Source organism: Ranitomeya variabilis, chromosome 5 (assembly GCF_051348905.1).
Source record: "Ranitomeya variabilis isolate aRanVar5 chromosome 5, aRanVar5.hap1, whole genome shotgun sequence".
NCBI lineage: Eukaryota > Metazoa > Chordata > Amphibia > Anura > Dendrobatidae > Ranitomeya > Ranitomeya variabilis.
In genome coordinates this window covers 480423279-480435827 of record NC_135236.1, presented here as the reverse complement: position 1 = coordinate 480435827, position 12549 = coordinate 480423279, and the positions used below count along the sequence as shown (strand labels likewise).

The 12549-nt window shown below is 41.6% G+C and overlaps 1 protein-coding gene across 1 annotated transcript in view; it reads left to right on the top strand.

The window, feature by feature from the left end:
* Positions 1-12549, top strand: part of LOC143775062 (dynein axonemal heavy chain 3-like) — a 2972411-nt gene that overhangs the window by 1818495 nt on the left and 1141367 nt on the right. The gene's annotated exons all lie outside the window — the stretch shown is intronic.

Here is a 12549-nt window from a genome sequence, read left to right as displayed (position 1 = left end):
TATTACTGAAGACGAGGAATTCAGTGAAATTAGGTATTAATAATAATATCATAATAATAATTTTATTTATATAGCGCCAACATATTCCGCAGCGCTTTACAAATTATAGAGGGGACTTGTACAGACAATAGACATTACAGCATAACAGATATCACAGTTCAAAATAGATACCAAAAAGAGTGAGGGCCCTGCTCGCAAGCTTACAAACTATGAGGAAAAGGGGTGACACAAGAGGTGGATGGTAACAATTGCTTTAGTTATTTGGACCAGCCATAGTGTAAGGCTCGGGTGTTCATGTAAAGCTGCATGAACCAGTTCACTGCCTAAGTATGTAGCAGTACAGACACAGAGGCTATTAACTGCATGAAGTGTATGAGAACATGATGCAAGGAACCTGATTATGTTTTTTTTTAATGGGCCACACAGGGATAGTTAGGTTAATGCGTTAAGGCGGTAGGCCAATCTGAACAAATTAGTTTTTAGGGCACGCTTAAAACTGTGGGGATTGGGGATTAATCGTATTAACCTAGGTAGTGCATTCCAAAGAGTCGGTGCAGCACGTGTAAAGTCTTGGAGATGGGAGTGGGAGGTTCTGATTATTGATGATGCTAACCTGAGGTCATTTGCGGAGCGGAGGGCACGGGTAGGTTGGTAGACTGAGACCAGGAGACAGGTCCTGATTATTATTAGTATTAGTTGAGTATAACTGTGTTTGATATTTTTAAATAAGAAAGTAAAAGTGTGTTTTGTTTTATTTCAAATAAAAGACTTTATTCCGTCTGTGTGTTCATTTACCTTACATCTATAGGATTCGTAATGGATAGGTGTCTTACAGATGCCTCTCCATTACTAAGCCTTGGGCTGGATGTCACCTGAAAATACAAAGGTGACATCAACCCCACAAATAATAACTCCACTTTTCACCACTACTTGGCACATGGGAAGAGCTGGGCAAAGCATCAGAATTGGCATATCTAATAGGTATGCCTTTTCTGAGTGGCTGCGGGCTGCTATTTTTAGGCTGGGGGAGCCAATATCCATGGCCCCTTACCAGCCTGAGAATACCAGCCCCCAGCTGTCTGCTTTAGCAAGGCTTGTTGTAAAAAAGGGGGACCACAATCTGTTTTTTTATCATTTATTTAAATAACTAAAAAATACGGTGTGGAGACCCCTTTAGTCTTGATAAACAGCTGATAGGTAAAGCTGATAGGTAAAGGTTGCAGCCCCCAGTTGTGATTTTTGCCTGGCTGGTTATCAAAAATACAGGAGAACCAATGTTGTTTTTTTAAAAAATATTTATTTATAGTGCAGGAGCCAGCTCATGAATATTCCCATCAGCTGCTCCTGCTCTCACTGTTAGCGGCAGTAGGCATCCGGTGATGGGAGCTATAATCCCATCAGCTGACATCAGTGACCGGAGGTAAACTTTATACCTACGATCACAGCTGAATGTTTACGCTACATTTGGACAGCATGGGAACAGCATCTCTCTGACCAGAGGGGATGATTTCACCACCGATCAGAAGTGGTGTTTGCTGCACTGTCATGCACATGACAGCGTGGCAAACGCTAAATGTTTGGGCCCCCATTCAAGTGAATGGGGTTTGGGTCCGAGTTCTCTTCTGGTTCCGAACCCAAACTTTTTGTAACTGTTTGGTCGAACCCGCTGGACCCTAACATCCAAGTGTCCGCTGATCTCTAATTGTTATTTGATGTATGGTGGAAATGGAGAAGAATACAATGTCATTGATGTATGGGGAGAATAAATGTTGCAACTATGTTTAAATCCAAGTTCTAAAATACTGTTAGAGGTATGCTAAATATTTCACAGTCCACTAAGTATATGTAGTGTAGCATGAACCACAGAACGCCTCTTGGATGATCCAATTGCATGTAAAATAATGAGCAATGATCCCACCACCAATTATATTAAGAGATCCAAAGTCTTAGCCCTAAAAAAACAAATCTTTGGGGATTTTGAACAAAAAAGAATTTCATTTTATATCTAATAAGAGTCCAAGCATGGCAGTTTTAAAATATCCCCAAACTCCATAATAGGACCACATGTTCCCCAGGTAGGCCGATCATATCAGGGATTAACTGTTTAACAGCTAAACTTTCTACATGGACACACACACAGAGAAATGTGTGCCATGGCTACCTGCATATTTATAAGATACGGGACACACGATACAAATTTTAGAATCTGATCATTCAATTGAAAATTACATTTTGGGAACCTTAGACATTAAGTCCTGATATACAGTAATTAACCAGCAGAAAGGATGCAAGAAAGCAGACCATTTTCTCTGCATATTGCCGATATATGGTGAAAACCAAATTCAATTTATTGTGGAGACTGAGCATACAGTTTATTCTGAACATAATTACTTTATATATGATTGTCAATTTTATTTACAAACATGGGGGACTACCATGGGGACACAATTTGCCCCAAGCTATGCTAACCTATATTTGGGTAAATGGGAGGACTCACATTTTCAAGGGCGGATATCTACGTAAAGGTCTAATTCTATGGTGTTGCGTTATCGATGATATTCTATTCATTTAGGAAGGCTCACAGACAGACCTTAATCTATTCATTTCTGCACTTAACAATAATGATGTTTGCTTAGAATTCAAACCAACCATGAGCAATACAAAGGCGAACTTCTTGGACTCAACATTTATGTAGAACAGAATTGTTTGATAACTAAATGCTATCATAAGGAGGGTGATTCTAATAGCTTTATTCACATTAGTAGTTTATTATTTACCAGTATTATTGACTAACATCCCTAAGGGCCAATTTACATAAATTTGTCGGAGATGTACCAATATGGAAGATTACAATATTGAGACAGAACACCTTAATCAGCAATTCCTAAATTAAGGCTACAAGTTGCAATTGTTGGAGAAAGCCAGACAAGAAGTGGGAGCCATTTCCAGGGTCAACCTAGTCCACAAGGTGAAACCAACATCTGGACTTTCTAGCCTTCCGAAACAAATTAATGAGTTACCTATCATCACTCAATATCATTCAATCCATAGGAGGTTCACGAATATCATCTGCAGACATTGGCCTATGCTCCAGAGAGAGAAAACCATAGGGGAATTATTACCAGCTTGCCATAGGTTTGTCTATGGCAACCTTATAGCCCTTACAATGAAAGTAGCTACAACTAAAAAGATACCACTTAAGAAACATTTCTTAACACTAAATATGGGATTTTTACCATTTAGCAAGTGTTTCTGTTGTGCTCGTAAAAAAAATAAAAAGTCCCTCTGAAGAACTTTTACTGATTCCAACAAGACAAAACAGTTTGCCATTAAAGAGGCTATTTCATGTCATTCCACATGGGCCATCTATATAACCCGTTGTCTTTGCAACAAAATATATATAGGCTGAACCAAAAGGCAGTTAACAGATGGAATAAAAGAAAATCTGGACAACGTCAATAAGGGCTTCTGTAAGAAAGTCCTTACTGAGAGCTGGAAAAGCCGGGAAAAATATGTAGACAATCCTCTTATCAAGCTGAGACTGAAGTTTATTCAGAGATTTTGCAGCAGAACAGCACAAGGAAAGTCAGTGATACAAAGCATGCAAGCATGAACAGAAGTCCAGAAAGATAAAGTGAAGTACATCTTATTAGCTTTTAGAAGCAAAGTCAGTTAGTTTATAACTTTGCACAAGAAGACGGCTGCTAGAGCCAACATGGCTGTTTAATATATTATGGCTGACCATTCTCTTACACTTCAATGGACGCCCACTATCACATCACTACATGGGCAAAAACAATTGGACATGCATGGCGGTCCATTTTTTTTGATAGTCAAATTGTCTAGAGAAATCCAAGAGGTTGGGACTTCCTAAAGCAAATGTTCAAGATTTAATCCAAATGGATACTTACACTTGATAGTTTGGTCCCAATGGAACTATACCATGAAATAGAATTATATGCTTTTTAGGGCGGGACCAGCAGATGCAATGTACTACATTGTCCCTAATACACTCTCAGGGAGAGATTGTATGTATTTAGCATGGTCCAATGCATTGATTCTACATTTTTCTTGCAAGTTTTTTTCCCCACCAATCTCTATCCCTCATAGCCTAAATCCCCTCAGTGTATTGGGATCCATCAAGTAACATTCAAAATAAACTCAGCAGTTTCTTTCAGCTTTTTATAAGAATTTTTTAACATAATTATATAAAATATACAAAAAAACTAATTGAAAATTTGAAAAACGCATTGTTAACTGGTGGGTCAGGGGAACTATTATCACCTCAATATAGAGAAGAAAATGATTATATTGCATTCACAGATATTCTGTTGTTCATGCTACACTACATGTACTGAGTGCACTCTTAAATATTTAGCTATTTACCTTAAATACAATATCTCTAGGAGTATTTTAGAACTTGGATTTCAATATAGTTGTTACTAATATTCTAACCATACATCAAGTGACAATGTATTCTATTCTATTTCCAACATACATCAAATAACAATACAATTAATTTGTTTCCACTTTGGGGCTGTCACCTGAAAATAGTGCTTAGCAGCAGGGGGCATGCATGTGTATCTATAGATGGCTCAATCAGGTGGACCATACCCTGGTGAAGAAGGACTCCAACCTTCAAAATGCATTATTTTTGACACATCTATGAGCCCGTCGCTTAGGGATGGTGACATCACCACTACCTGCTTACCTCGTTACTACATGGCAGCACACTTCCAGCCGGAGCATGCCGTTTTTATTGTATCATTGCAAGTTCCAGGGGAGGCACGGCAATGGGAGGATGCTCCTGCTGCACACTGCCCACTCCACGAGGACTGCATCAGCACCAAATGACCAGGATGTAAGCTACACTCATCTGGGAATGAGTAAGTGCTGCATACCATGTGTTGTCGCTGGCGAAGAGCGACCCCGTACTTCACAAGTCTTATCGATAACACTTCAGCAGGACAGCAGTGCAGTAGTTTTATGATTCATATGTTTACAGTGCATACGGAATTTGGACAGGATTGCACACAGAGCCTGTGAAATCACCAGCAGCTGCAGCGTGCACGCAGACTATTAATGCCAGTTAGTTTTTTAAAATTGTATTTAATGTTCCCTTTAGGGTACTTGAAGCTGCAATAGTCCAATAGCTTGTGCTATTTGAAGCAGGTCTTCAGCACTGCTGTATATAGCAGAAATCACAATCATTTAACTGGTACAGGAGTCATCAGCAGACCCCCCAGTTGTCATGGCAAACCATTGGTGCCCCGGGAATACGTCATGGGTGCATTGAGAGGAGCGTGGAATGATGCAGAGGCCCCTGTCGGCACTTGTTAACTGGTGCTGTCAATGATTGACAGCGAGATTTAACAGGTTAATAGCCAGGCTCTTAAAGGCACATGAGCCCGCATCAAAGGCAGGAACACTACATATATGTCATATATAATAATCATTGTTCAATTACTCTATTGTTGCTCAAAGCCATGAAAAATATACATTCTTCCTGCTTGTGTAGATTCCAGAAGAAATACTTAGGCTTGTGCAGATTGGTCAGTGGTACTCCAGACGCTTTCTCTTGAGGAGGCTTCTTCCAAGTACAATGAGGCTTGTACATGTTCCTGACATGGGTTTCAGGCCAGACAGACAGAGCACAAAACAGGCCCTCGCTTGCATACACTGTATTCAGAAATTAATTCTACTGCTTTTTGTGTCTGGTAGAATCCAATTTACTGAAATTGAGCATACAGCTCCCCCAACTCCTGTATTATAGTCACCTTACAGTGTCTTCACCCGCTATGAAGCTGTCTCCATTGGGATCCGGTGGCCAAAATGAACTGTGGCGCTCACAAAACTTAGGTTTCACTGCATGGCCCTCTGAAAATGTGAAGCGAGGGCCGAATAGTGACATGGCGTGCACGTGGTGGTGGTAGGCAAAGCCCAAAATTCAAATGGGCATATTTTAGCTTGCATTGCAAAGTCATGGGGAATACGTATTCAACTATCTAGTTAACAATTTGGAATGAGGGAGGGACCTCACAAATATAGGAGTGAGAGCTCTCCCAAATATATTATACTGGGCCACCTAAGGGCCCTTTCCAAACTCAGGTTTCATGGCACCTGCTTGCCTTCTGAAAATGTGAAGCGAGGGCCGAATAATGACATGCCGGTGGACATCGTGGTGGTGGTGGGCAATGCCAAAAATTCACATGGGCATGTTTTAACTGGCATTGTAAAGTGATGGGGAATATGTATTCCACTATCTAGCTAACAATTTGGAATGAGGGAGGGACCTCCCAAATATAGAAGTGAGAGCTCTCCTAAATGTAATTTAGGGCCCTTCTCAAATTCAAGTTTCAAGGCAACTGCTGGCCTTTGAAAATATGAAGCGAGGGCTGCATAATGACATGGCAGTGGACGGGGTGGTGGTGGCGGGCTAAGCGCAAAATTCAAATGGGCATGTTTTAGCTGACATTGTAAAGTGATGGGATATATGTATTCCCATTCCATGTGAACATAAGCTAAAAGGGAAGTATAATTTTGTTTTATTTTTTTTATTCTTTGGGCTATAAATATATAATTATGAAGGAAAAAAATTCTTATAATTTTTCTCTTTAAAATAAATTTAGGTTTGGTTTGGTAGGTCTTCTTATAAATCTGTAAAACCTGTGCAATAGTCTGACAACATTATTCCTAAATACCATATGCGAGTCAGAAAGGCATGCAGACATCTTCTCCATGCTGTTCCCATTTAGTTTTAGCTCTTTCCCATTCATTTAAGATTTTACCCAGGCCCCCACACCTGTTTGTTGGGTCCAGCAGAAAAATATTCTGCTTTCCCATTGACTTGAATTGGATTTGTTTTTCGGTACAAATACATGCATATTAGAAATTATAATTTTTGCTGGTTTTCCCGAATCTGAATATTTCACTATTAGCTCATCACTAGCGATGGTAGTGCAGCGCCCCAGGGTCCTGGTCATTGCAGTAATATCATTCTCCTCTAGGGGGGAGTGATGTTACGTTTGAAGGCAATAAAGGAGATTTATTTACCAGGTATCACAAAACATGCAACACATTTCATACTCCAGTCGACCAGGGGGAGCTATGCTCCTATTTATTAGGGCACTCTTCACAATTAGGTAAAACTGGTGGTCTGGATAGGAAGTCAGGCAGACAGAAGCTGACTGAGCTCGACTCAGGCAGCTGCTAGCTGAGCTCCGCTCAGTTAGTGGGTCCCTGACAGGGGTGGGATCCTGTCAGAGGCCTAGACAGAAGGACACGGAGCTGCGCCTGCCCCACATGCGGCAGCCCCTAAGAAAGGACAAAAAAGAGAATTGTATTGTAGAGGGTGAGAAACTAAGCCATGGCAAAAGGAGAGGAAACCAGAAGCAGTTCTGCCCTACATAGGCTGCCTCTTTCTGAGGCGCAGGATCCGATAGCCAGAACACTGAGGGAGCAACAGTCCTTTATGCCTTGCTCCAGAGACCGGCAGGACAGCTAATTTCAAGTTACTGATCCTTACTATACCCAGGAGGCACGGTGGCAACTTGTGGGGGCCGGGGCGTGCTAGAGTCCCTGTAAAAAGCCTCAGGCCATCAGTCATATGGGTTTGTCCTATCCATCCGGGGACAGAGAGAAAGAGACATAACATCTAGAACATCTACAATAGTTGTGAGGACCTTATGAGAGGCTCCGCAGTAAGGTACTACAACACCCAGGCGCTAGAGGAAGGCTACTGATTTCCACCTGGATAAGGGGACTCTGGATTTGCCTCCAAACGGGCCAGACTCTGCCTGCCCTGTGATCTGGTGCTCTGGACTGTGGACGCTGAAGCCTTCAGTAAAAAGGTAAAGAGACTGCACCCTTGTGTCCTCGTTCTTCACTGTGCCTCACACCATCCACCATCTACACATTGGGAAGCCCTGGGGACATACTTCACCTGTGGGAAGGTATACCATCTAGCTGCCAAAACATCACCCCAGCAGACACTAAGCAGCGTTGGTCACCCTGACCGAATACCACAGGTGGCGTGACGAACATTTCCCCTTTAAAGACCTTTCCCCCATTTACAACGGACGTCCCTAGGGCCACGGACTGGGTCAGCCACCGTGACATTCCCCTTGAGAACCGAAGGACTCGGTACCGAGTTCCCCTAGCCCTTGGGGGTGCTCCAGTAACACTCTCCTAAAGGTGTTGTGTGCAGGCACAACACCTATAAAGGCATGGAAAGCCGCTGCTGCTGCCCCATCCTTAAAGGAAATGGTTATTACGGATGTATAATGGCCAAAAATGGGTGCTGGCACATTTAAGCGGGCTGCGCTGAAGGAATGAAGAAACTTGCGATTCCAAGCCATTTTTTATTAATGAGTCAGTCCGGCACAGAAACGTGTTGGTAATAAATAAAAAACTGTTTCAAATCCCAACGCTCTTCGGTCGTGTAGCGCATAAATGTGTCAGAATTAGTGATGAGCGAATATACTCGTTACTCGAGATTTCCTGAGTATGCTCGGGTGTCCTCTGAGTATTTTTTAGTGCTCGGAGATTTAGTTTTCATCACTGCAGCTGAATGATTTACATCTGTTAGCCAGCTTGATTACATGTGGGGATTCCCTAGCAACCAGGCAACCCCCACATGTACTTATGCTGGCTAACAGATATAAATCATTCAGATGCAGTGATTAAAACTAAATCTCCGAGCACTAGTGTTGAGCGATACCGTCCGATTCTTGAAAGTATCGGTATCGGAAAGTATCGGCCGATACCGGCAAAGTATCGGATCCAATCCGATACCGATACCCGATACCAATACAAGTCAATGGGACTCAAGTATCGGACGGTATCCCTGATGGTTCCCAGGGTCTGAAGGAGAGGAAACTCTCCTTCAGGCCCTGGGAACCATATTAATGTGTAAAAGAAAGAATTAAAATAAAAAATATTGCTATACTCACCTCTCCGACGCAGCCTGGACCTCACCGAGGGAACCGGCAGCGTTGTTTGCTTAAAATTTGCGCGTTTACTTCCTTACGTGAAGTCCCGGCTTGTGATTGGTCGCGTGCCGCCCATGTGGCCGCGACGCGACCAATCACGGCAAGCCGTGACGTAATTTCAGGTCCTTCAGGATTTTAAAATTACGTTCTGGCTTGTGATTGGTCGCGTCGCGGTCACATGGGCGACGCGACCAATCACAAGCCGTGACGTCACGGGAGGCTGGACACGCGCGCATTTTAAAATGCGCGCGTGTCCAGCCTCCCGTGACGTCACGGCCTGTGATTGGTCGCGTCGCCCATGTGACCGCGACGCGACCAATCACAAGCCAGAACGTAATTTTAAAATCCTGAAGGACCTGAAATTACGTCACGGCTTGCTGTGATTGGTCGCGTCGCGGCCACATGGGCGGCACGCGACCAATCACAAGCCGGGACTTCACGTAAGGAAGTAAACGCGCAAATTTTAAGCAAACAACGCTGTCGGTTCCCTCGGTGAGGTCCAGGCTGCGTCGGAGAGGTGAGTATAGCAATATTTTTTATTTTAATTCTCTCTTTTACACATTTTTACATTAATGTTGTTTCGATACCGATACCCGATACCACAAAAGTATCGGATCTCGGTATCGGAATTCCGATACCCGCAAGTATCGGCCGATACCCGATACTTGCGGTATCGGAATGCTCAACACTACCGAGCACTAAAAAATACTCGGAGGACACCCGAGCAAACTCAGGAAATCTCGAGTAACGAGTATATTCGCTCATCACTAGTCAGAATCCATTTTTTGCCACTATTCTACTTGACTGTCACAGTCAAAGGCACTAGAAATATTTTGCCTATAAGCGGCTATGGGGTTAATCTTATACTGTACCGGAAAGATCTTACCTACTTTAGCATTTCAATTTGTAATGAATGGAATGCTGAAAATCACATTATTATTATCACATATTAAAGATGTATATCTCCCTTTCTATGTTCTTTGTCTTGGTCTATTACACATAATATTCCTGGTATCCTGAATTAAATGTGAAAACAAATCAAAAGCAGGCTGAACCTTAGATAGCTATTGTGTGTTTTCCAGACATATTTTGCTTTATTTCTTGAGGGTCTTTCATTTTACTGCATCCTTTTTTGAAAGTGGCAGGATGACAACAACTAAATTTTTCCATATTCCCTCATGACCGTATTCTGTCAGCCTATCTTCACACGAAGTGACATAAAGCATTTTCCAAGCAGAAAGACTGAACATATAGAGCTAGTTGAATATAATTCTCTAGCAAAAAGAGGAATATGACAAAACTTTTGTGTTTTGACCATGTGTTTATTTTAGATGACATGTTAATAGGGAATTACGTGTTATTTTTCCTGCATAGCTGGTATTCCAATCACATTTCTTCCCATTGCTGTTACAAAGCTCTTGTTACAAGCTCCATGGAAAATAAATGTTAAGCGCTATAGGATGTTTATTCTTCCTTCAAAATTATCACTGCTGCGGGTCTGGTGGCAAAATAATTAAAAGTCTCACTAATTATTTAGTACACGTTCATATTTTAATTTTCATTAATATGCATCATTCCTAGCCACTCCATCTCTCATCAGAGAAACCATGTAAAGGAAGACAAGTTCAAAATAAAAAATGTTATTAACAAGAAGAGAGTCTATTGAAATATTTTTGTTATTATTACAAGAGATAATGAAACCCTTGTTGATATCATAATATTTATAAGTAGACAATCCTCTGAAATTATTGCTTTTATTCTGCAGCAACCCATAAATCAAGTAGTTATCATAGAAGATATACTTGTTACTCTAATATTTTGACATTATCCAGCATTTTCATACAGTAAAGTACACTATTCACAGTTCTCAAGACTCACAGATGCTGAGGTACACAGGTCAAGTCTTGACGAAGGAACACAAACCTTACCAAAATTGTACGTAATGCAGAATAATGTATTTAATAGGTCTTTTCCCAATTAAACTCCCCTATATTAACTATGAATGAATTATGTTCCCTTTCTACCCAACCCTACCACCATAGATACACAAATCATGAACCATTATTTCATATACAGTAGAACTGCCGTCAAAGCAGTCCATTGCTGAAAAATTAACTCTTGGACTTCTTCAGATAGTAGTTCAGTCCTTCTAACATCTTCCAGACATCGGCAGCGTTTCCACTTGTTCTAGTTATAGGCTTCTAAACTATTGGGTTCCTGATTAGTGCACAATGAATCATTGATAATCTGAACAAGAAGTTCAGGGTGATCCAGACACCTTCCCTGTAACCACTGCAGCATGCAAGTAACTTTAACAGTGCTTGTATGTAACAACCAACTCCCCATAATTCAACAAATCAGACCAAGCTTTTCTATAAAGAAATTGTAGTTACACATGGAGGAATAATAGAAATCAAGTACATCTCCGAGAGGTAGTAAGCAGAAAAGGAATTGGGAATCTAAAGAAATCATGAATATTGAATTTTTCAGGTCAGCAATTTGCATAAAAAACCTTAATTGAAACATACAGATGAAACATAGTCCAAACACAGAAAAGACAAACAGACACAGCAGACAACTGTTGGTATATTTTGCATAATAATAAATTAACTACACTATAATACGCGAGGCTAGGCATATTCCCAGATGTACAGTTAAAGTATCTCTACTGCATGTTAGCTCTGATATAGGAGCATTACAGGACGAAGCTTAGCAGCTCTTAATATGGCTTCCATGGAATACTTTGTCTAAGCCTCGCCCTTAAGTAGGTATTTCACCCTTATTCAGGGATGTAGACTTCTGAATAAGGGTGAAAGACCTACTTAAGGGAGAGGCTTGGATATTCTTAGTTATGCCCACAGAGTGGCTGCTGGCTAGTGGAGTGGGCTGGCATAGGAATGGGTCATCAAACTGGCTTTCATCCAGGAGGTCAAAGTCAGGGACAGCATCAGAAGTCAAGAAAATTGCTTACATTTAGCAACAGATAGTATCAGACATTAGGATGCTAAATGCACTCTACTTGCATATCACAAAATGAGCTTCATGAAGGGTTACATATTTAGTAAAGACCCTAGTACTCAGATTTTCCGGTGTCTTTTTTGTCTACCCTCTGTTTGCACTTACATTTGATTGAAGGATGTGATTTTATCTGTATGTGCAGCGCCCCAGAGTCCTGGTTGCTGCAGTAATGTTGCTCTTCCACCAGGGGGAGTGATATTACAACTGATGGTACTAAAGGAGTTCATCTTTCCAGGTATCACAAAACACACACTACACTTCACACTCCAGTCCACCAGGGGGAGCCTTGTTCATATCTATTAGGGCACTCCTCACATTTGGGTAAAACTGGTGGGTTGAATAGGAAGTTAGTCAGAAGCTGACTGGGCTCAGCCCAGGCAACACCTGTCAGGCAGACAGGGGAAAAGGAGGAACATCTGAGCTGCAGACAGAGGGTCCCTGTCAGGGGTGGGATCCTGACAGAGGCCTAGAACGAGACAGAAAGACACGGAGCTGCGCCTGCACCCCATGCGGCAGCATCCTAAGAAAGGACAAGAAAGGA